Source organism: Puma concolor, chromosome D2 (genome assembly GCF_028749965.1).
Source record: "Puma concolor isolate L17-30 chromosome D2, mPumCon1.1.hap2, whole genome shotgun sequence".
Classification (NCBI taxonomy): domain Eukaryota; kingdom Metazoa; phylum Chordata; class Mammalia; order Carnivora; family Felidae; genus Puma; species Puma concolor.
In genome coordinates this window covers 50,419,391-50,445,373 of record NC_141677.1, presented here as the reverse complement: position 1 = coordinate 50,445,373, position 25,983 = coordinate 50,419,391, and the positions used below count along the sequence as shown (strand labels likewise).

The 25,983-nt window shown below is 39.5% G+C and overlaps 1 long non-coding RNA gene across 6 annotated transcripts in view; it reads left to right on the top strand.

The window, feature by feature from the left end:
* Positions 1–25,983, top strand: part of LOC147576055 (uncharacterized) — a 93,078-nt gene that overhangs the window by 27,291 nt on the left and 39,804 nt on the right. For 2 of the 6 annotated variants that reach the window (XR_015241705.1, XR_015241703.1), the window contains exon 4: positions 4,408–4,462. The exons of 2 other annotated variants lie outside the window; for them this stretch is intronic. This is a non-coding gene — a long non-coding RNA (uncharacterized LOC147576055). Of the gene's footprint in view, positions 1–4,407; positions 4,463–8,981; positions 9,684–25,983 lie in introns of those variants that run through there. 2 more of the 6 variants (XR_015241708.1, XR_015241707.1) reach the window with 2 other exon arrangements.

The window sequence follows — 25,983 nt, the reverse complement described above, 5'->3', positions numbered from 1 at the left end:
CCACTCATCCTTGTTTGAAACCTGACTCGGGGGCTCTTTGTTACTCTCGAGGGAGATTGGGAGTTCTGGCACCCCAGTTGGTCTCTACTGACTCTAAAGTAGGAATAGCCTCATTACTAATGGATGGAGCCAAATGTCCCAGTTCCCTTCTTGGCCTTTCTGAGAATATTGCCTCTCCCCTTTAAAAAAATTATGCTTTTAGGGCACCTGGTTGGCTTAGTCGGTTAAGTGTTCAGCTCAGATCATGATTTCTGGGCTCATGGGTTTGAATCCCACATCAGGCTCTGTGTTGACAGCTCAGGGCCTGGAGCCTGCTTCGGATTCTGTGTCGTCTTCTCTCTCTGCCCCTCCCCCCACTCATGTTCTGTCTCTCTCAAAAATAAACATTAAAAAAATTTTAAAAATTATGCTTTTAGGTGCTTTAATTGACCCCATGATTTTGCTATGAGTACCTCCTCAAACTTGCTTCTGTTTTTTACCCCCATTGATCTGCAAGTTCCTCTTTGTTCTTTAGCACAGTAAGCTTTCTTAGTTTTACCTTGTACTTTTCTTGGCCAGCCTTGCAATCACTTTTCCAAAGGTCATTATGTACTTTTCACAGATAATTTCTGAGTACTAACTGTGTTCATTGCTACTGGGAGATCATTGTATCTAGGCTCTTTGAGAGGTCAGAGGTGGGAGGCACATTGTTAAAAAAAAATTATGAAAAGAATATAATGATTTACATATAAAATTTAAAAAATTATTTTAATGTCTATTTATTTTTGAGAGACAGAGAGAGACAGAGCACGAGTCTTGAACTGGTGTACAAGTTCATTCAGTTTGAAGGATCTATTTGTCCAAAATGAATTGAATACTCAGTTCTTTCCTCATGTAACCATGTAATGAATTCTTTTTAAAAAAAAATTTTAAGATAATTTTTAAAATGTTTATTCATTTTTTGAGAGAGACAGAGACAGAGCATGAGTGGGGGAGGGGCAGAGAGAGAGGGAGACCTAGAATCTGAAACAGGCCCCAGGCTCTGAGCTGCCAGCACAAAGCATGACCCAGCGCTCAAACCCAGGAAGGGACCTGAGCTGAAGTCGGATTCATAATTCACTGAGTCACCCAGGTGCCTCTGAATTCTTAAATATTCTTTTTCTTTTTGTGCCAATTCCAAATTTAAAAAAAGTTATAATAGAATACTTTTAATATATGTTAAGCAGTACTGGGGTTTTCTTCTTTTTTTTCTTCTTATTTTTCTCTTAGAGTAGGGTTACAATGCCCAGTCAAGTAAGATAATACAAAATAAAAAGCAAAAAGAAAAACACAGAAAATTGTTGAGATTCTGTTTGGAATACTGTTGAAGATTGAACCTTTCTAGGAAAATCATAGGAATATCTACTCATCCAGGTCTTTTAAATGTGATATACCACAAAATATCTTTTTTAAAAATAGGTTATTAACTCAATTATTTTGCACAATTTTTGATGCTGTTGTGAGTGTAACTTATTATTATTGGAAAAAAAGAATTGGTGTTATATATTACAAGAAATTGTTTTCTGCAAGGATAGTGGTAAAAATGCGTGTTATGATCACATTTCTGCAAACTGTAAGAAGGCTGCGTCTAACGGTTAAGCAGGTAAATTTCAGGGAGCGGGAGGTGAAGCTATGTCCACTGTTCCTTTCTTTCATTTGTGCGTATTTTCTGATTTTCCTAAAATTTTCATGTATTACCGTGTAGTCTTTGGAGGCTAGCGTTGTAAAAAGCATGATAATGAAACATTCATCATTATTTTCCTGTATTGGGAGAACCCTGCCGTTCGGGTGTATTTCACAACAAGGGCGAGTCTCTGGCCTTCGCTTCCGCTGTTGCCCGGGCCCCGCCCGTCTCCGGGACAGCTCAGCGTTTCCCGGAACTTGTCCGGCGCATACTTACTCTGCGCGCCCCGCCCGGCCCGCCGCAGAGGCGCACACGTTCCCCGCCGGGGCTGATGGGAAGTTACACACCCGCGCGGCTCCGGTACGCATGTGCGGTCGGCGGCGACCGCCTCACCACTCTGATACGTGGGGTAGATGGTCTCCGTCCGCATGGTCTTGCGGAGCCGCGCACCCACACGGCTGTGAGGCCCGCGGCTGTGTGTGGTGGGCGGAGACCGTGCGTGTTGGATCGGCTGCCGATCCCAACGCGGGGAGAGCGGGGCCCGGCGTCCAGACGCTGGAGCCCTGTAGCCGGCCGCCTGGCCACGTCCTCTGAGGGTTGCAGCCTTGTGCATCTAGCCTGCGAAAGCGGCCCAGGTCGGCTCCCAGCAGCGCCCCCTGGGGGAGGCCCGGCTCTTCAGCGGGCTTCTCTGCGCTGAGAGCGAAGGCATATGTGAAGCTTTGAGCCTAGTGTGTGGTGGTTAATGATAAAGCAGCTGTTTTCGTTTGTTATTTCTTTGAATTTTCACAAACGTTTGTTTTAGCAAATGAGAACCAGTCTTGGAGAGGTGAATTATTTACCCAAGTTCACTCAGCCGGCAGGTGAGGGGGTTGGGTTTAAGGTCGGATCCGTTGTCCGAACTTCCTGTTATTAATAGGCCACTCTACCTGGAAACCACCATTGGGTTCTTTCACGGTCCCTAAGTGGCACAGGTGCCCTCCTGGCTCTCAGGAAGGACTCTGAGGTCAGAGTCCATAATCCAGGATATGGGCCCCTCCCATCTTTCTCAGCTTTGTGCGCCCAGCGGTCCTGATTTGAGCCTGTAGAAGGTCTAGTCTGGGGAGCAACCGTCCAGAGAGTCAGATTGGGGGTCTCGTACGAAAATTCAAATTGAATGATTTTGTCCTCTGGGCCCCAGTTCCATTTCCCTCGCAACAAAGCAATTCTAGGAAGATAAAAGGGAAGGAACTGCACAAAAACATCCAAAGAAAACACCCTGAGACCCTCCTCAGACCTCTCACCAGAGCTTCAGAACAGAAGTGAAGGAGACCCCCCAAAGGAACAGACTCTAGATATCCAAGGCCAGAAGCAATTTTTGATCTCCCTGCTCTAAATAAACATAACTTCAGGTGTCACAACTGAAACCATCACAGCTCTGTGATTTCAGAGACCAGGTTTCAGTGGAGAGGTGTGCTGTCTTAAGTGATGAGTGGGGCAAGCTGCATGGAAACATCACCTCCTTATGGATGATTAGCATGGGAGAATGGTCACCAGCAAGGAAGTTTTATTTAACTCCTTACACAGCCCACATTTCTTTTGTTCTCCTTTTCCCAAACCCTAAGCCTGAATATGATGTATATCCATGTATTTTTAGTATCTAGGTATTTTTATTTTTTTATTCTGAACTTAGAATCACATAATAGTAGTGCAAGAAGGGCATTCGAGATGATCTATTTTTGCCCCATTTGAAAGGAAACATAGAGCCTGAGAAAGTAAATGAATTGTTTCAGATCACTCCTGTGTTAGTGATCAAGACATGAGAGTTTCTTAGTTTCTTGATTCCCAAGATGCCTCCTTTGCACAGCTAAAACAAGTTTCTTATCAAAAGGTTATGAAATTGCAACTAATTTGGACAATTAAAAAAAAACTTATTAGAATACTGATTCTCTTTTTCAGAGTTTCTGTGAATTGTTCACCAATACTTCTAGGATCAAGTTGGTAGGAAAATAGATAATGCAATCTTAGTATTTCTAACCACAGGAGTTTAAAGAACACACTCCTATATTAGTATTCTGAATGTATGAATTGGTTGTATTTTAAGTTTTTTTGTGTGCTTAAATCATAGGCAAATTATCAATATAATCAATGGGATGTGTATGTTTACTTTCACCTACTCAAAAACTACATGTCAAAGCTGAATATGATCTAGTCACTGATAGGTTTCCGTGTTGTTTAGATTGCCTCTTTTGTGGTGCATTTTATTTTATTTTATTTTATTTTTAATTTTTTTTCAACGTTTTTATTTATTTTTGGGACAGAGAGAGACAGAGCATGAACAGGGGAGGGGCAGAGAGAGAGGGAGACACAGAATCGGAAACAGGCTCCAGGCTCTGAGCCGTCAGCCCAGAGCCTGACGCGGGGCTCGAACTCACGGACCGCGAGATCGTGACCTGGCTGAAGTCGGACGCTTAACCGACTGCGCCATGTGGTGCATTTTAGAAAGGTGAATCCAGGGCCACCTGGGTGGCTCATTTGGATAAGCGGCAGACTTAGGCTCTGGTCATGATCTCATGGCTTGTGAGTTCGAGCCCCAGATAGGGCTCTGTGCTAACAGCTCAGAGCCTGGAGTCTGCTTCGGATTCTCCTTCTCTCTCTGCCCCTCCCCCACTCATGTGCGCTCTTTCAAAAATAAGTAAACATTAAAAAGAAATAAATAGAAAGGTGAATCCAGGAACTGCAAGGCAGGCCATATTTTCCTGACTTTATTCTTGCTTCCTTCTTCCCAGCTCTACCTTTACACTTCTCTACACTTTTCCAAACCAGAAAATGAACAGATCCCAGGTGAGTTGTTTATTTATTCCCAGTTTATTTCTTTTAAAAAAAAATTTTTTTTTCAACGTTTTTTATTTATTTTTGGGACAGAGAGAGACAGAGCATGAACGGGGGAGGGGCAGAGAGAGAGAGGGAGACACAGAATCGGAAACAGGCTCCAGGCTCTGAGCCATCAGCCCAGAGCCCGACGCGGGGCTCAAACTCACGGACCGCGAGATCGTGACCTGGCTGAAGTCGGACGCTTAACTGACTGCGCCACCCAGGCGCCCCATTCCCAGTTTATTTCTAATGCCTTGTGTGAGACTTTTAAGAGTTAGTAGATTAGAATGGAAATATCGATATTACAAATCAACAATAGGGAAAATATACAGTAGGAGATCAAGAACAGAAGGATGTAATATATAGATATGGACAGATCTTATGATCTTAGAGTTATCAAAGATAAGCTGCAAATTTGTTCCTAATCTTTCTGATAGTCATGCAGAATCTGTTACATGATTTACATTTTCCATAAACAGAAACCATATTGATTATTTATGGAGCATGAAGACTTGCTAGCATTAAAGTCTAAAAGAAGTTCCTTTCTTGCACTCTGTATGGATGATGAAGTGTACAACCTTCTAACAACTTCCCTAGAAGAAATGCAGCCTCTTTCACTGAGCAGTTCTTCAATGGGAACAGAGGACTCTAGAGCTAAGGGAGAACTCAGTGGATATAGATTTTCAGAGAATCAGAATATCGTGTCTGGTACTGGATGCTGTACAGTATAGTAACCACTAGCCACATGTAGATAGTTCATTTAAAGCAATTAAAATGTAGTTCCTGTGAACAAATCAACATCTTTTTTGGTGTTTTTTTTTTAATATCCCAATGATAACTCTAATTTGGACTTAGCAAAATTACTGATTAGCTAGTTCTTGTTGTTTTCTAATTAGCTATTTTTTTTTCATTTAAATCCAAGTTAGTTAACATATAGTGTAATAATGATTTCAGGAATAGAATTTAGTGATTCATCACTTACATATAACACCCAGTGCTCATCCCAACAAGTGCCCTCCTAATGCCCCTTGCCCATTTAGCCACCCCCCTCACACTCTCCAGCAACCCTCAGTTTGTTCTCTGTATTTAAGAATCTCTTATGGTTTATCTCCCTCTCTGTTTTTATATTATTTTTGCTTCTCTTCCCTTATGTTCATCTGTTTTGAATCTTAAATACCACAAATGAGTGAAGTTATATGATGTTTGTCGTTCTCTAACGACAATGTATTAGTATAATGTATTAGTATAATACATTCTAGTTCCATCCACGTTGTTGCAAATGGCAAAATTTCATTCTTTTTGACCACCATGTAATATTCCATTTGTGTGTGTGTGTGTGTGTGTGTGTGTGTGTGTGTGTGTGTGTACCACATCTTCTTTATCCACTCATTGGTTGATGGACATGTGGGCTCTTTCCATACTTTGGCTATTGTTGATAATGCTCATTGGTTGATGGACATGTGGGCTCTTTCCATACTTTGGCTATTGTTGATAATGCTCATTGGTTGATGGACATGTGGGCTCTTTCCATACTTTGGCTATTGTTGATAATGCTGCTATAAACATTGGGGTGAATGTGCCCATTCAAAACAGCACTCCTGTATTCTTTGCATAAATACCTAGTAGTGCAATTGTTGGGTCATAGGGTAGTTCTATTTTTTAATTTTTTGAGGAACCTCTATACTGTTATCCAGAGTGGCTGCACCAGTTTGCATTCCTACCAGTAGTGCAAAAGAGTTCCTTTTTTTCTGCATCCTTGCCAACATCTATTGTTGCCTGAGTTGTTAATTTTAGCCATTCTGACAGATGTGAGGTCGTATCCATTGTGGTTTTGATCTGTATTTCCCTGATGATAGTGATGTTGAGCATCTTTTCATGTGTCTGTTAGCCATCTGGATGTCTTCTTTGGAAAAGTGTCTATTCATGTCTTTTGCCCATTTCTTCACTGGTTTTTGGGGGTGTTGAGTTTGAAAAGTTCTTTATAGATTTTGGATATTAACCTTTTATCTGATATGTCATTTGCAAATATCTTTTCCAATTCCATTGGTTGCCTTTTAGTTTTACTGATTGTTTCCTTCACTGTACAGAAGTTTTTTTGTTTTTTTTTTATCTTCATGAGGTCCCAATAGTTCATTTTTGCTTTTGTTTCCCTTGCCTCCAGAGACATGTCAGGTAAGAAGTTGCTGCTATTGAGGTCAAAGAGGTTGTTGCCTGTTTTCTCCTCTAGGATTTTGGTTGCTTCCTGTCTTATATTTAGGTCTTTAATACACTTTGAGTTTATTTTTATGTATGGCATAAGAAAGTGGTCCAGGTTCATTCTTCTGCATGTCGCTGTCCAGTTTTCCCAGCACCACTTGCTGAAGAGACTGTCTTTATTCCATTGGCTATTCTTTCCTGCTTTGTGAAAGATTAGTTGGCCATATGTTTGTGGGTCCATTTCTGGGTTTTCTATTCTGTTCCATTGGTCTATGTGTCTGTTTCTGTGCCAGTACCATACTGTCTTGATGATTACAGCTTTGTAATACAGCTTGAAGTCTGAGATTGTGATCCCTCCAGCTTTGGGTTTCTTTTTCAGGCTTGCTTTGGCTATTCGGGGTCTTTTCTGGCTCCATACAAATTTTAGGATTCTTTGGTTTAGCTCTGTGAAGAATGCTGGTGTTATTTTGATAGGGATTGCATTGAATATGTAGATTGCTTTGGGTAGTATCGACTCACATATCAACACTTTTAAGTGCTTAGTTGCCACATGTGGCTTGTGGCTACCAAACTGGACAGCAGTGCTCTAGACCATTTTCTGATGTTCCTGTATGATCCAAGGATAAGATGTAGAGTATTTGGAAGAAGGAATCAAGTGTATGTTCTTTACTGATTATTCCAGTAAATCATTTTTCCCCCCGTTAGGCCGTATTTAGTGGTGGCACAGATAGTTCAGGGTTATACTCTCTGGCTCTTGTGTCCATAATTCTATTTTACATTTCAGACCATTCTTGCTTCTTCCTTTCCAGTTGTCTTAACGTCTTTTTGTAAAGGCTACAGTGATCTAATTACAATAAAATGATGGCTATTACCAGTACCTGCTGTCTCATGGACACTGTTGACTGTTCTCTCCTGAGAGTTTCTTGTTGGTTTCTCTGACACCATCCCACTGGATGTGCCTTTGTCTGTATTTTGTATTTTGTGGTGCTTTCTTCCACCCTTTTGCCCTTAAACATTATCATCCTCAGGAGCATGTCCCATCTCTCTGCTTCTTGTTATTCTCGTTGCCCTCACAGATTCATCTTCTCTGTGTTCATAGCTGATGGGCACCTGTGGGAGTCTGTCTTTCCAGCGTACCTCTCTGCTAGTCCCCTGTGTGTAACTTGTTCAAGAGCATCCAGAAATAACAGATCCATAAAGTACTTGTGTTTCTTTATTCTCTGTCACATATTAACACTGTTTAGCCAGTCATCCATGTGATAGAAGTCCTAAACCACTTTCTGTCTCAGTTCTCCTGTCCTTCTAGTTAGTTATCCCATTCTTGTTTCTTTTAAATTGTTAATATTTCTTAAATTTGTCTTTTCTGTCTTATCGTTGTAGCCTACCACAGTTTCATTTTCTCTTCTTTGTTCCAGCCTTTATGCTTCTTTTCTAGATCTCAAGTTTGTTTTCGGTAATTTGTCTAAAATGTTAATCAGTTAGTGTTTCTTCCACTTTCTTGGCTGCTAGCCATCAATAGGGAAGAGTCCAGGATCCTGTGACACAGGAGGCCCCTGCTGATACAGTGACTTCCTATTTCCTATTGTTGAATACCTGCCATGGTTGGTCTACTATTTACCAGTGAATTATTGATTAACTGTGATGTTTCATATATGATATGATAATGGGTTGCCTTGTTTATGTATTTGCCCATTTTCCTCTATTTTTTATGACCTTGTAAAAATCCTTTATGTAATTTGGACAGTAATCCTTTTTCTCTTATTTATTTCTTAAAAAAATTGTTTTTGAACATTTATTTATTTTTGAGAGAGAGAGAGAGAGAGAGAGAGGGGAGGGGCAGAGAGAGAGGGAGACACAGAATTTGAAGCAGGTTTTTCTCTTATTTATTTCTTGCAAATACTTTTTTTCACTTCTTTCTTTGAAAGAAATTTTTAATAAAATTTAATAATTTTACTCCTAAAAATTTATTAATAAAATTCTCAATTGTGATATACTGAGTGGATTTTTTTAAATGTCTTTCAAACCATTTGCTTGGGGGTGCCTAGCTGGCTCAGTTGGAAGAGCATGTTACTCTTGATCTCAGGGCTGTGAGTTCGAGCCCCATGTTGGGTTAGAGATTACTAAAAAACAAAACAAAACAAAACGAAAAACATAAAAAATAAAACCATTTGCCTTTGACAAAACTCTGAAGGGGAGTCCTTACATATTAATCATAGTTATTTTAAACTATCTGTGTGATAATACCAACATCTGTTTCATAGCTGAGTGTGGTTCTTATTCCTTTTTTCTTTAGGTGTATTTTCTCTTTTATTGGCTTACGTCATAGTTTTGTTGTTGTTGTTGTTCAAAGTTGAACAGGTATCTGGTAATAGAAACTGAGGTAAGTAGACCTTTAGTGTGAGGACTTGTGTTATTCTGGCTAGCAGATGAGCTTTGTTTAATGTTTGTAGTAGGTTTCGGGGCTTCACTTCCTCTGGTGTCCTTATTTTTGTCTCCCTTCTTTGAAGACTTTGAGATTCCTTAAGAACTCTGCCTCAGTGGAGAGTCTGTGTCTTGTAGCTTTTTTAGCTATAATCTATTGATGTTATGCTGGAATCCTGTTGGTGTGGCGATAAAGTGTGGAGGGAAAGCATTCTAAAATCTCATGATTAAATCTCAGTCTTTTAGTGGGTCTGTGTCCCTGGGCTGCGATTTTCACAAGTGTTTCTTCAGTGGTATAACTACCCCTCCTCCTGCCTTCTATTTCCTTTCTTGGCCGAGTTTCCCCTCTATTCCTTGAAACAATAACTTCTTAAAAATTTTGTTTTTATTTATTTTTTGTTTGTTTGTTTTTTTGTTTTGTTTTTTCCATAATCATGTGTTTATTTGGCACATTATAAGCACAGTGTCAAGAAATTTCTGTTTTACATCATTCCTGTTAACCTTGTTCTTACTCCTCGGATCTCCCACCATTCCTCTCCCACTGTGACATGATGCTTTATTTATTTATTTTTTTATTAACTTGTTATATTTATTTATTTATTTATTTATTGAAATTTACATCAAATTAGCATATAGTGCAACAATGATTTCAGGAGTAGATTCCTTAGTGCCCCTTACTCATTTAGCCCATCCCCCCTCCCACAATCTCTCCAGTAACCCTCTGTTTGTTCTCCATATTTATGAGTCTCTTCTGTTTTGTCCCCCTCCATGTTTTTATATATTTTTTTGTTTCCCTTCCCTTATGTTAATCTGTTTTGTCTCTTAAAGTCCTCATATGAGTGAAGTCATATGATTTTTGTCTTTCTCTGACTGACTAATTTCACTTAGCATAATACCCTCCAGTTCCATCCACGTAGTTGCAAATGGCAAGATTTCATTCTTAAAAAAAATTTGTTTTTAAATGTTCATTCATTTATTTTGAGAGAGAGAGATTTCACAGATCTCATGAACCATGAGATCATAACCTGAGCTGGAATCAAGAGTTGGACACTTAACTGACTGAGCCACCCAGGCGCCCCTGAAACAATAACCTTCAAAAACTGTTCCCTGCCCTCCAGCCTTAAATGGGACAGGAAGGCTAGAGATGGATAGCGTGGAGAAGAATTCCCTTCCTTCTGTTGGGATTAGATTTCAGAGAGTAAGCCTTTGTTATGAAGAAGATACTGAACATATTTCCACAGTAGTTACTGTTGCCCTACCCTTGCCAGGTCTAAGTGGATCTTTCCTGGATGTTCTTCACGAGAACCTGGTGAAGTTGTGGGACAGAAAGCCCATGAAAGTGTGGCAGCCCCACTGCTGAACCCTCTGGTTTACTCTGATGCTTCTCTAAACATAGCCTCCAGCAGTTAGCAAATTTACCAGCTTATGGCTCTGCCAGCTTCTGCTCACTTGGAGCGGCTGTGAGCAGCTGTGACTCTGCATGTGTCTACCTATCTAGATTTCAGGGTGACATTTTGCCTTGGGACTTCAGTTCTCTGATGGCTTCAAGGAAAGTCATTGATTTTTAGGGGATTTTAGGATGGGAGTGACAACCTGCAAGCTCTTTAAATATCAGAGTTGAAACCAAAGGTTTGTGTGTCTTTTTTTATTTCTTAACTCTTAGTATATCTCTCTCAATGTGAAGACTCAAAGACTTTCAACTATGGGAGATAAAAGAAGTAAAAGCTAGTCAGGATGAAATAAAAAATGCTATAACTGAGCTGCAATCACGGATGGATGCTGCAGCTGCAAGGATGGATGAGGCAGAAAAGAGAATCAGCAATAATAGAGGACAAACTTATGGAGGATAATGAAGCAGAAAAAAAGAGGGAGATTAAGGCCAAAAAGCACGATTTAAGAATTAGAGAAATCAGTGACTCATTAAAAAGAAACATCAGAATCATAGGGTTCCCAGAAGAGGAAGAGAGAGAGAAATAGGGGTAGAAGGGTTATGTGAGCAAATCATAGCAGAAAACTTTCCTAACCTGGGGAAAGACACAGACATCAAAATCCAGGAAGCATAGTGGACCCCCATTAGATTCAACAAAAACCAACCATCAACAAGGCGTATCGTAGTCAAATTCACAAAATACTCAGGCAAGGAGAGAATCATGAAAGCAGCAAGGGTAAAAAAGTCCTTAACCTACAAGGGAAGACAGATCAGGTTTGCAGCAGACCTATCCACAGAAACTTGGCAGGCCAGAAAGGAGTGGCAGGATATATTCAATGTGCTGATTCAGAAAAATATGCAGCCAAGAATTCTTTATCCAGCAAGGCTGTCATTCAAAATAGAAGGAGAGATAAAAAGTTTCCCAGACAAAAATTAAAGGAGTTTGTGACCACTAAACCAGCCCTGCAAGAAATTTTAAGGGGGACTCTCTGAGGGGAGAAAAGATGAAAATCGAAAGAAAGAAAGAAAGAAAGAAAGAAAGAAAGAAAGAAAGAAAGAAAGAAAGAAAGAAAGAAAGGAGGGAGGGAGGGAGGGAGGGAGGGAAGGAAGGAAGGAAGGAAGGAAGGAAGGAAGGAAGGAAGGAAGGAAGGAAGGAAAGGAAAAGAACTACCAAAAGCAACAAAGATTAGAAAGGACCAGAGAACACCACAAGAAATTCCAACTCTACAAGCATCATAATGGCAATAAATTCATATCTTTCAGTACTCACTCTAAATGTCAATGGACTCAATGCTCCAATCAAAAGACATAGGGTAACGGAATGGATAAGAAAACAAGATTCATCTATATGCTGTTTACAAGAGACCAACTTTAGACCTAAAGACACCTTCAGATTGAAAGTAAGGCGATAGATGGGGTGCCTGGTGCCTCAGTCAGTTAAGTGTCCGACTTCAGCTCAGGTGATGATCTCACAGTTTGTGAGTTTGAGCCCTGCATCGGGCTCTGTGCTGACAGCTTAGAGCCCGGAGCCTGCTTCAAATTCTATGTCTCCCTCTCTCTCTGCTCCTCCCCGACTCATGCTCTGTCTCTCTTCTTCAAAAAAATAAAAACATTTAAAAAACTTTAAAAAAGAAAGTAAGGAGAACCATCTGTCATGCTAATGGTCAACAAAAGAAAGCTGGAGTAGCCACGCTCCATATATCCAACAATGTAGACTTTAAAATGAAGACTGTATCAAGAGATGAAGAAGGGCATTGTATCATAATTAAGGGGTCTATCCACCAAGAAGACCTAACAATTGTAAACATTTATGCTCCAAATGTGAGAGCACCCAAATATAAATCAATCACAAAGATAAAGAAACTCATCGATAATAATACCATAATAGTAGGAGACTTCAACATGCCATTCACAGCAATGGACAGATAATCTAATCAAGAAATCAACAAGGAAACAATGGCTTTGAATGACACACTGGTCCAGAGGGACTTAACAGATATATTCAGAACATTTCATCCTAAAGCAGCAGAATACACATTCTTCTCCAGTGCACATGGAATGTTCTCCAGAATAGACCACATACTGGGACACAAATCAGCCCTCAGCAAGTGCAAAAAAGATTGAGATCATACCATGCATATTTTCAGACCACAACATGATGAAACTTGAAATCAACCACAAGAAAAAATTTGGAAAGGTAACAAATACTTGGAGACTGAAGAACATCCTACTAAAGAATGAATGGGCTAACCAAGCAGTTAAAGAGGAAATTAAAAAGTATATGGAAGTCAATGAAAATGATAACACCACAACCCCAAACCTCTGGGACTCAGCAAAGGCAGTCATAAGAGGAAAGTATATAGCAATCCAGGCCTTCCTAAAGAAGGAAGAAAGGTCTCAGATACACAACCTAACCGTACGCCTTAAGGAGCTGGAAAAAGAACAGCAAATAAAACCTGAAACCAGCAGAAGACAGGAAATAATAAAGATTAGAGCAGAAATTAATGCTATCGAAACCAAAAAAACAAAAACAAGAACAAAACCAAACCAGTAGAACAGATCAATGAAACCAGAAGCTGGTTCTTTGAAAGAATTAACAAAATTGATAAACCACTAGCCAGTTTGATCAAAAAGAAAAAGGAAAGGACCCAAATAAATAAAATCAAGAATGAAATAGGAGAGATCACAACCAACACAGCAGAAATAAAAACAATAATAAGAGAATATTATGAGCAATTATATGCCAATAAAAGGGGCAATCTGGAAGAAATGGACAAATTCCTAGAAACATATACACTACCAAAACTGAAACAGGAAGAAATAGAAAATTTGAACAGACCCATAACCAGTAAGGAAATCGAATTAGTAATCAAAAGTCTCCCAAAAAACGAGGGTCCAGGGACAAATGGCTTTCCAGGGGAATTCTGCCAAACATTTAAAGAAGAGTTAACACCTATTCTCTTGAAGCTGTTCCAAAAAATAGAAATGGAAGGAAAACTTTCAAACTCATTCTATGAGGCCAGTATTACCTTGATTCCAAAACCAGACAGGGACCCCATTAAAAAGGAGAACTATAGATCAATTTCCCTGATGAACATGGATGAAAAAACCCTAACAAGATATTAGCCAACCGGATCCAACAATACATTACAAAAATTATTCACCACCGCCAAGTGGGATTTATACCTGGGATGCAGGGCTGGTTCAATATCTGCAAAACAATTAACGTGATTCATCACATCAATAAAAGAAAGGACAAGAACTATATGATCCTCTCAATAGATGCAGAGAAAGCATTTGACAAAATACAGCATCCTTTCTTGATAAAAAGTCTCAAGAAGGTAGGGATAGAAGGAGCATACCTCGAGATCATAAAAGCCATATATGAACGACCCAAAGCTAATATCATCCTGAATGGGGAAAAACTGAGAGCTTTCCCCCTAAGGTCAGGAATAAGACAGGGATGTACACATTCACCACTGTTGTTCAACATAGTATTGGAAGTCTTAGCCTCTGCAATCATACAACACAAATAAAAGGCATCCAAATTAGCCAGCAGGAGGTCAAACTTACACTCTTCGCAGATAACATGATACTCTATATGGAAAACCCAAAAGATTCCACACACACACACAAAACTGCTGGAATTGATTCATGAATTCAGCAAAGTTGCAGGATATAAAATCAACGCACAGAAATCGGTTGCATTCCTATCCATCAACAATGAAGCGACAGAAAGAGAAATCAAGGCATCGATCCCATTTACAGTTGCACAAAAACTATAAAATACCTAGGAATAAATCTAACCAAGGAGGTGAAAAATCTATACACTGAAAACTATAGAAAGCTTATGAAATAAATTGAAGAAGACACAAAAAAATGGGAAAAGATTCCATGCTCCTGGATAGGAGGAACAAATATTGTTAAGATGTCGATACTACCCAAAGCAGTCTACATATTCAGTGCAATCCCTATCAAAATAACACCAGCATTCTTCACAGAGATAGACAAAATAATCCTAAAATTTGTATGGAACCAGAAAAGACCTTGAATAGCCAAAGCGATCTTGAAAAAGAAAACCAAAGCAGGAGGCATCACCATCTCAGACTTCAAGCTATACTACAAAGCTGTAATCAAGACAGTATGGTACTGGCACAAGAACAGACACTCAGATCAATGGAACAGAATAGAGAACCAAGAAATGGACCCTCAAACGTATGACCAACTAATCTTTGACAAAGCAGGAAAGAATATCCAGTGGAATAAAGACAGTCTCTTCAGCAAGTGGTGCTGGGAAAACTGGACAGTGACATGCAGAAGAATGAACCTGGGCCACTTTCTTACACCATACACAAAAATAAACTCAAAATGGATGAAAGATCTAAATGTAAACAGGAAGCCATCAAAATCCTTGAGGAGAAAGCAGGCAAAAACCTCTTTCATCTTGGCCACAGCAGCTTCTTACTCAACACGTTTTTGGAGGCAAGGGAAACGAAAGCAAAAATGAACTACTGGGACCTCATCAGAATAAAAACTTTCTGCACAGAGAAGGAAACAATCAGCAAAACTAAAATGCAACCGACAGAATGGGAGAAGATGTTTGCAAATGACATATCAGATAAAGGGTTAGTATCCAAAATCTATAAAGAACTTATCAAACTAAACACCCCAAAAATAAATAATCCAGTGAAGAAATGGGCAAAAGACATGAATAGACACTTCTCCAAAGAAGACATCCAGATGGCCAACCGACACATGAAAAAATGCTCAACATCACTCATCATCAGGGAAATACAAATCAAAACCACAATGAGATACCACCTTACACTGTCAGAATGGCTAACATTAACAACTCAGTAAACAACAGATGTTGGTGAGGATGCATAGAAAGAGGATCTCTTTTGCATTGTTGGTGGGAATGCAAGCTGGTGCAGCCACTCTGGAAAACTGTATGGAGACTCCTCAAAAAACTAAAAATAGAACTACCCTAGGACCCAGCAATTGCACTACTAGGTATCTATCCAAGGGATACAGGTGTGCTGTTTCAAAGGGACATATGCACCCCAATGTTTATAGCAGCACTATCAGCAATAGCTAAAGTTTGGAAAGAGCCCAAATGTCCATTGATGGATGAATGGATAAAGAAAATGTGGTATATATATGTACAATGGAGTATTACTGGGAAATCAAAACAAATGAAATCTTGCCTTGCAACTACATGGATGGAACTGGAGGGTACTATGCTAAGTGAAATTAGTCAATCAGAGAAAGACAAATATCATATGACTTCACTCATATGACGACTTTAAGAGATAAAACAGATGAACATAAGGGAAGGGAAACAAAAATCATGTAAAAACAGGGTGGGGGACAAAACAGAAGAGACTCTTAAATATGGAGAACAAACAGAGGGCTGCTGGAGGGGTTGTGAGAGGGGGGTGGGCTAAATGGGTCAGGGGCACTAAGGAATCTACTCCTGAAATCATTGTTGCACTATATGCTAACTAATTTGGATGTAAATTAAAAAAAATAAAATTAAAAAAAAGGAAACATAAAAAAAGGCTTTCAACTATGAAAGTATCTTATTCATTTATGATTAATTCTCTTCCATCTGTTCCTTTCATTTACTGGAATCCTTATTGTTTACATGTTAGCTGTTCTGGATATGTCAGCCAATATCATTGTCTTTGTCTACAAATTACTTTGCTTAGACTTCTTTGCTCAGGATTCTGGTTCCTCTTACATGGGATAGTCATTGTCCTTTTCTTGATCTAGGTTGTGTATTTCTTGAGTAATTTGACAGGCTGTTATGTCTCTCTACTCAATAGATAGTAGAGGGCAAGTCAGTTTCTACTTTTGTGATGACTAATAAGCTGGAACACTTACTTTTTTATATTATCAAGAAGGATCGCTCGACCTCCCATATGCATTTGGCAGTCTCTCTTTTAGTCTACATTCTAGGATATTTGCAGAATTAGTCATTTATGTCTATCCATTCTATTTCAGGCCTCCCGTTAAGAGTTTTGATTTTGTTTTTCACAATTCAGTAGTCAAATTTTTCAATTTTTGAGAATTATTTCTTGAGGTTTTATGGTTCCTTGTTATTGAAGTCAGTTCTTAGGCAGTTTTCTAAAATCTGTAAAAGCACCATTTGGAACTAAAAGCAGATTTTCTTACATTTCTTGCTGTGATTTTGTTTTATCTATGTTGTGGTTTTGATTATCTTAGTTCTTACCATTTTGCCCTTGTTTTTTTTTTTTTTAATGTTTGTTTATTTTTCAGAGGGAGAGAGGGAGGGAGAGAGAAAATCCCAGGCAGGCTCTGCACAGTCACCGTAGAGCCCAATGTGCAGCTCTAACTCACGAACCATAAGATCATGACCTGAGCCTAAATCAAGAGTTGGATGCTTAACTGACTGAGCCACAGGCACCCAAAGATAAAAAGAGAAAAACAAGTGAAATTAATTTCCATCTCGGGCTTCCCTCCTGAGTTCAGAACCATACATCCAGTGGCCTCCTGAAGATGTCTGTCTGCTTGTTCCACAGATACTTCAGGCACACACAACATGCCCAAGACCTCTCTAACTCTTACTTCGGCCAACCTTTTTCTGCTTTATATTTTCATTATTATCAGTTGTAACACATCTTAGCAGATTCTACATCAAGTTGTACTGAATTAGTATTTTCTCAACCTATTTGAAAATATTCTCCTCTATATTTCTACACAGACTGTTCATAGGAACTAATTCTCCAATGATTTCAAACTTATTAGTTAAAAAATTTTTGAGTATAGGGGCACTTGGGTGGCTCAGTCGGTTAAGTATCTGACTTTGGCTCAGGTCATGATCTCACGGTTCGTGGGTTCAAGCCCCACGTCGGGCTCTGTGCTGATGGCTTGGAGCCTGGAGCCTGCTTCAGATTCTGTGTCCCCCTCTCTCTCTGCCCCTCCCTCGCTCGTGCTCTCTTTCTCTCAAAAATAAATAAACATTAAAAAAAAATTAAAAATTTTTTTTGAGTATAGCTGATATGCAATGGTACTTTAGTTTCAGGTGTACAACACAGTGATTCGACAAGTTTAAAAAAATTTTTTTTTTCAACGTTTTTATTTATTTATTTTTGGGACAGAGAGAGACAGAGCATGAACGGGGGAGGGGCAGAGAGAGAGGGAGACACAGAATCAGAAACAGGCTCCAGGCTCTGAGCCATCAGCCCAGAGCCCGACGCGGGGCTCGAACTCACGGACCGCGAGATCGCGACCTGGCTGAAGTCGGACGCTCAACTGACTGCGCCACCCAGGCGCCCCACGACAAGTTTATACATAATGCTATGCTCACCACAAGTGCGGCTGCCATCTATCTGTCACCATACAGTGCTATCATTGACAGTGTTATTGACTACATTCCTTACGCTGTGCTTTTTATTCTTGTAACTAATTCATTACATAACTGGAAGCCAGTATTTTCCACCCTGCTTCACCTATTTTGTCCATCCCCCCACCTTCCTCCCCTCTGACAGCCATCAGTTCTCTGTATTTATAGGTCTGATTTTGCTTTGTCAAACTTTTTACTGACATTCTGGATAAACAATAATAACTGAGTAGTGACATCTTTTGGCTCATCCAGAGCAAAGAAAACCACTTGATTATTTGCCTTGTATTTTAGTTGGCTATTGATGTTGCTTCCAGTATCCTCAACTCTGTGAGCAACTCTTCTCACCAAGAGGCTAATAGTCATACACAAATTTATTTTCTCTGGATATATTTCTTTAGCTATTTTAATAAGGTATTATTTTTTATTTAAAAATTTTATTATTATTATTTGGTTCTTCCTTTAACTGTTTGACTCCTGGAAAGTCACTTTTCTTCTCTGAGAATCACTTTTTTTTTTAAAGTTTATTTATTTATTTTGAGAGGGAGAGAGAGAGAGAGTATGAGAATGAGCAAGGGAGGGGCAGAGAGAGAGGGAGGAAGAGAATCCCAAGCAGGCTCTGCACTGTCAACACAGAACCTGACATGGGGCTCAAACTCACAAATTGTGACCTGAGCAGAAATCCAGAGTTGGAGGCTTAAACAACTGAGCCACCCAGGCACTCCTGGGAATCACTTTAAAAAAAAAAAATTCTGTAAAATGGGTGATAAATAAGACTGATAAGCATGTGATTGAGTGAGGTGAGTGAATCTGTGGCTTACTACATTGATGTTTCAAAACAAGAAACCTGAATACAGAACAACTCTAAGCTCCTTATCTTCCCTGGGCCTCAGTTTCCTCATTTATAAAAGGGATATAGTGAAACCTTACTGGATTGTTATGGTGGTTAAGTAATATTAGTCATGTAAAACCCTAGCATAATGCTTTTCACATGCTACATATTACAAGTTAATAGCTATGATTATTACCATGTGCTGGATGTTTATTTAAATGTTTATTTTTATTTTTATTTAATGTTCATTTATTGTTGAGAGAGAGAGACAAAGCGTGAGTGGAGGATGGCAGAGAGAGAGGGAGACACAGAATCCACAGTAGGCTCCAGGCTCTGAGCTGTCCAGATAGAGCCTGACATGGGGCTTGAAGTCATGAACCATGAGATCATGACCTGAGCCAAAGTCAGACACTTAAGTGACTAAGCCACCCAGGTGCCCCAATGTGCTAGATGTTTTGAATACTTTATCCCAGTGGTTCACAAACTTTAGCATGATGCATCAAAGTCATTTGGGGCGGAGGGGGCTAGATAATTTGCATTTCTGACAAGTTCCAACTGATGCTGATAATGCTGGTCCAGAGACCACACTTTGAGATCTGCTGTGTCATTTCATTTAATCTTCACCCAAACCCCCTGTTATAAATAATATTATTTCAACAGAGAGGTTAAGTAACTCATCCCAGGCTCAACAGCTGGTAAGTGAGTACTTTCACTTATGATTGAAAATTCTTTAAACATAACTTTGAAAAAAAAATTTTTTTAATGTTTAATTTTGAGAGAGAGAGAGAGGGAGACAGATTGTGAGCAGGGGAGAGGCAGAGAGAGAGAGGGAGACACAGAATCTGAAGCAGGCTCCAGGCTCTGAGTTGTTAGCACAGAGCCTGATGCGGGGCTTAAACTCATGAACTGCGAGATCATGACCAGAGCTGAAGTTGGATGCTTAACTGACTGAGCCACCCAGGCCCCCCCTTTAAACGTAACTTTTTTAAATGGCTGAATGAGGGGCACCTGGCTGATTCAGTTGATGGAGCATTTAGCTCTTGATTTTGGGGTTGTGAGTTCGAGCCCCACACTGGGTATAGATATTTAAAAATAAAATCTTAAAATAAAATGCCTGGGGCACCTGAGTGGCTCAGTTGGTTAAATGTTTGACTCTTGATTTTGGTTCAGGTTATGAACTCACAGCTTGTGAGCTTGAGCCACATACTCCCTGACAGCAGGGAGTCTACTTGGGATTCCCTCTCTCCTTCTCTCTCTGCTCCTCCCCACTCACACAATCTCCTTTTTACTCTCAAAAATAAATAAAACTTAAAAAAATAGGGATCATCAATAAAAAGATAGAAATTATTTTAAAAAGCCAAATGGAAGGTATAGACTTGTAAAGTACAATGAAAAAAAAAATTAGCAGAAGGATTTAAAAACACTTTTTAAATGTTTTATTTATTTTTGACAGAGAGAGTGAGAGCAGTGAAAGGGCAGGGGAAGAGGGGGACAAAGAGGATCCTAAGTGGGCTCTGCCCAGCAGCGAGCCCAATGTGGGGCTCTAACTCATGAACCATGAGATTATGGCCTGAGCTGAAGTTGGATGCTCAACCAATTGGGCCACCCAGGCACCCCAGTAGAAAGATTTTTAAAATCAGATTTGAGCCAGCAATGGAAAGAATCAGTGAATTTGAAGATAAAGCAATAGGGATTTTACAGCCTAGACACCAGAGAACACAAGAGGAATGAGGAAAAGTGAACAGAGTCTCAGAGACCTGTGGAACACCAGCAGACATATCAACAAAATAATAATGGGAGTCCCAGGAGGAGAGGAGAGAAAGGTATAGAAAACATAGTAAGAAGTAATGTCCAAAAACTTCCCAAATATGATGAAAATGTTAATTTACACATTCATGAACCCCAATAAATGCCAAGTAGTATAAATACAAACAGACCCATAGCTAGACACATTATAGTCAAGGCAGAAACAGAACATTTTGAAAGCAGCAATAAAGAAGAATTTACCATATACAATAATATTAACAGCTGATTTCTCACCAGAAACAATGGAGGCCAAAAGCAATAGAATGAAATTACAAGTGCTGAATGGAGAGCTGAATGGAGAGTCGGCATGATGGTGTGACAGACATTCTTCCTTCTTGTTCTCTACTTTTACATTTAATTAGGCATCCATTCATGAACAAAAGTGTCATGAACAAAAGTGTAGGATTTGTGGGATTCGGTACCATATGCTAAGGAATGCAAAAGTAGTCTTGCCCACATGTAATTATTCAATAATAGCCAGACAGACCTTGGTAGGAGCTGCAGAACCAGGAGAGCCAATGAACCTGCCCCAGTCCCTCTTGGCTGTGTTTGGGGAAAATGTGGAGTGCTGACCTGGGCAGATACCCACAGACGAGAGAGACTTTGAAGTCCAGTTTTCCTAAGGGGGAGATTCCAGCATGCCATTGGAGGGGGGAAAAATGAGATTGAATGCAGTGGAGAAGGTAAGAGGAGCTTTGCCAGCACTGCCTATCCTCTAAGGCGAGAGTGAAGCTGAACTGTCTTCTAGTAACCTCTCTTGCAGGGGAAAAGGAAAGCAGTGAGTGAGTGCCTCGTTACCCCAGTTGTGAGACATTGCTAGAGAGTAACCAGTTTCTCTGAGGTGTGAAGGAAAGAGAAGATCAGGAAAGAGGCATTTAAGATGATCAAAGGCATTAAAGGGAACCCGTTTCTGATGACTACCCTCAGGACTTCTGTAGGGAGTCTGCCCATGAGCTTGTGTGACAGCCTCACCCAAGGATCTCTCCCTGGAGACCCTGAACACCCTTAGCACCCTGAACACCCTTAGCACTAAACCCACATCTCCCACTCTGTGGCTGGCTCCTTGTGCACACTCCTGAGTATGGCCACCAGATGAGTCTAGTAAACAGTAAATGGAGTGCTATTAGAAAATCAGACCACGTCTGTGGACATTGGATGATCCTCAAACTTGAACTATAGCACCACCTTCTGGAAATCAAAGGAGAGGTTTGAGCAATCAAGCTTCGTGAATTATAAAAATCAGGGAAGACACAAAAGCTTAAGAATTTTGCCACAAGAGGGAACGAGAAGTGTGTAGCAGGAGTTTCCATACAAAGGTGGAGAAACTCCAGATATAACAGGACCAATGAATAATATACCCCATCTGAAGGCAACTAGTAATGATTTGTTGAAGTGTCTGCGACTTCAAATATGAAAGCAGCAGTGCAAAACCACAAGGAAGATGAAGAATAAAGAAAGCATGTCATCACCAAAAGAGAACAGTTCTCTAATAACTGAGCTAATAGGCATGGACTTTAGTGATCTAGCTGGCCAAGAATTCAAAATAGCTCTTTTGAAGAAAGTCAATTAGCTACAAGGAAACTCAGTCCAATGAAACGAAGAAAAGCATACATGAACAAAATGAGGTACTTATAAAAGAGATTGAAATCATAAAAAAGAGTCAAACAGAATGTCTAGAGCTCAAGAATTCAATGCGTGAAATGAAAAAAAAAAAAAGAAGTAGAGGGCATTTGCAAATGGAAGGCAGAATAGAGGACAGGAATTTTGAAACAACCCAGTCAGAACAGAACAAACAGAGAAGAATAAAAGAGTCAAGAAAGCCTGCCTTGTGGCGGTAATCATATTGTAATATATAAAAGTGTCATATCAATATGTTGTACACTTTAAACTTATGCAATGTTATGTATCAGTTATGTCTCAAGAAGAAAAAGGAAAAATGAAGTGCTGAAAGGAAAGATAAAAACTACCCTGTAAAACCAAGAATTCTATATGTAGCAAAGTTACTATATGAAAAAATGAAGGTTATAAAATAATGGCATTCCCCTGCACACCTATTAGAATGGCACACAACCAAAACACTGACAACACTAAATGCTGGTGAGAATATGGAGCAACGGGAACTCTCATTCACTGCTGGTGGGACTACAATTTGAACACATTTTGGCAGTTTTTTTTTATAAAACTAAACATACTAATAAAAAATGAAATTCTTCCATTTGAGACAACACAGATGGAAATTGAGGGCATATGCTAAGTGAAATAGGTCAGACAGAGAAAAGACAAATACTGTACATATATGTGAAATCTAAAAAACAACAACAAACTAAATTCCTAGAAAAAGAGATCAGATTTGTGGTTACCGGAGGAAGGGGTGGGAGGAAAGGGAATTGGAGGAAGGTGGTCAAAAGTTACAAACTTTGGAGCACCTGGGTGGCTCAGTCAGTTAAGTATCTGACTCTTGATCTCAACTCAGGTCTTGATCTCATGGTTTTGAGCTCAAGCCCTGTGTTGGGCTCTACGCTGGGCATGAAGCTTACTTTAAAACAAAAAAAATACTGACCTCTCAATATCAAAAAGCTTGATTTAATACTCCTGCCTAAATCAAAGATGCTGTAAGAAAAAAAGAAATGATTAAATATTCTGATTTATCATAAGAAAACAGATTATGTAATACATTAAAACAAAAGTTTAAAAAAAAGGTACAAACTTCAAGTTACAAAATAATAGGTATTAGGGATGTAATGTACAACATAATGAGTATAGTTACCACTAATGTGTGATATATATGAAGAGTGTTATATTATTAAGAGTATAAATCCTAAGAGTTCTTATTACAAAGAGAATTTTTTCAGGGCACCTGGGTGGCTCAGTCAGTTAAGCATCCAACTCTTCATCTCGGCTCACGTCATGATCTTACAGCTCATGAGTTTGAGCCCCACATCAGGCTCTGTGCTGACAGTGCGGAGCCTGCTTGGAATTGTCTCTCCCCCCTCCCTGACTCTAGCCCACTCATGCTCTCTCTCTCAAAATAAATAAATAAACTTAAAAAATAAAACAACAACAAAATCATTCCTTAAAAACAAAGAGAATTTTTTTCTTTTTACCCCATTCTTTGTATTGTATCTGTATTACATGATACATGTTAACTAAACTTATTGCGGTAATCATTTCACAGTATGTAAGTCAAACCATGATGCTGTACATCTGAAACTCATTCGGTTTGTATGTTCAGTGATGTATGTCAGTGATGTATGTCAATTATATTGCAATAAAACTGGGGGAGTGTGTGTGACGAAATATACTCTTACGATGCAATGTATCAGTCACATTAGTATTTATGCAAAGGGGTTTGAAACTTGGGTCCACAAAAAGGTATGGATGCGCATGGATGTTTATAGCAGCTTTATCCATAATTGTGAAAACTTGGAAACAATCACAATGTCTTTTATTAGGATAAATAAACTGTGGTACATCTAGGCAATGTAATATTAGTGCTAAAAAGAAATGCTGTGAAAAGACACCGAGGAACCTTAAATGGATATTATACTAAGTGAAAGAAACTAATCTGATGAGGCCAAACATTATGCTTGTTCCAACTACATGACACTCTAGAAAAGGCAAAACTATGGATATAGTAACAAGATCAGTGTGGGGGGGGGAGGGATAAATAGGCACAGAGGATTTTTAGAACAGTGAAACTATTCTTAGGATACTATAATGGTGGATACATGTCATACATTTGTCAAAATCCGTAGAATATAAAACACACAGAATGAACCCTAATAAAAACTATGGGCTTTGGGTGAAATGATGTGTCAATTAGACTCAATTGTAACAAATGCACTATTCTGCTACAGAGTGTTGATAGTGAGGGAGGTTGTGCATGGGTTGAGGGGTGGGACAGTGTTTGGGAGCTTTCTTCCTGCTCACTTCTGCTGTGAACCTAAAACTTCTCTAAAAAGTAAAGTCTATTAAAAACAATAAAGGCAAGGTAACATTTCTAGATTAACGAAAACAGAATTTTTGTTGCTAGCAGATTTCCACAAAAAAATACTAAAGAAAGTCCTTAGGATTGAAAGGAAGTGAAACCAGATGATACTTGAATCTACCCCCAAAATTAGGAACAGTGGAAAAAGACATACAAAAGTATAAAAGTTTTTTCTATTTTTTTAATGTTTATTTTTGAGAGAGAGAGAGACAGAGCGCGGGTGGGGAAGGGACAGAAAGAGAGTGGTAGACACAGAACCCAAAGCAGGCTCCAGACTCTGAGCATCACCACAGAGCCTGATGCAGGGCTTGAACTCATCAATAGCGAGGTCATGACCTGAGCCTAAGTCAGATGCTCAACTGACTGAGCCACCCAGGTGCTCCTATTTTTTCTGTTTTTAACATTGATTTAAAATATCATTGTTTAACAATAGTTATAGAATTGGATTGTTGGGTTTATCACGTGTAATCTATGAGTCTATAAATACGTTTTTCCTTTCCTTTTTTTCCCTTAATTTCTTTAAATTAAAAAAAATTTTTAAAATGTTTATTTATTTTTGAGAGAGAGAGAGAGCGCATGAGTGGGGGAGGGACAGAAAGAGAGGGAGACACAGAACCCCAAACAGGCTCCAGGCTCTGAGCTGTCAGCACAGAGCCTGACGTGGGGCTTGAACCCACAAACCACGAGATCATGACCTGAGCTGAAGTCAGATGCTTAGCGTACTGAGCCACCCAGGCACCCCTCCCTTAACTTCTTTAAAAGTCCTAAGATGATATCAAGCAATAATCTGTATTGGTTAGTTTATTTTTAATTTTTTTTTTAACATTTATTTATTTTTGAGACAGAGACAGAGCGTGAACGGGGGAGGGGCAGAGAGAGAGGGAGACACAGAATCGGAAGCAGGCTCCAGGCTCTGAGCCATCAGCCCAGAGCCCGACGCGGGGCTCGAACTCACGCATCGCGAGATCGTGACCTGAGCCGAAGTCGGACGCTCAACCGACTGAGCCACCCAGGCGCCCCTGGTTAGTTTATTTTTAATTTATTTTTTAAAATGTACACTTGAGTAGTCATTCATCTTTTATTTATTTTGAGAGAGAGAGAGAGGGATAGAGAGAATCCCAAGCAGGCTCCAGGCTGTCAGCACAGAGTCGGATGCGGGGCTCGATCTCACAAACTGTGAGATCATGACCTGAGTAGAAATCAAGAGTTGGGTACTCAACTGACTGAGCCACCCAGGTTCTCCTTGATTTTTAAAAGTGTGGTAGAGGAGGTACTGAGGAACCACAACAACAAGACATGAGACATAGAGAAAAGAATTAGCAAAATAGCAGATATAAATTCTCCTATATTAATAATCTGTTTGCATTTAATGTTACTGATAAAAAACCAGAGATTGTTAGATTGGACTGAAAGGAAACCTCATTAATATCCAACTATAGTTTGTCTGCAAAAA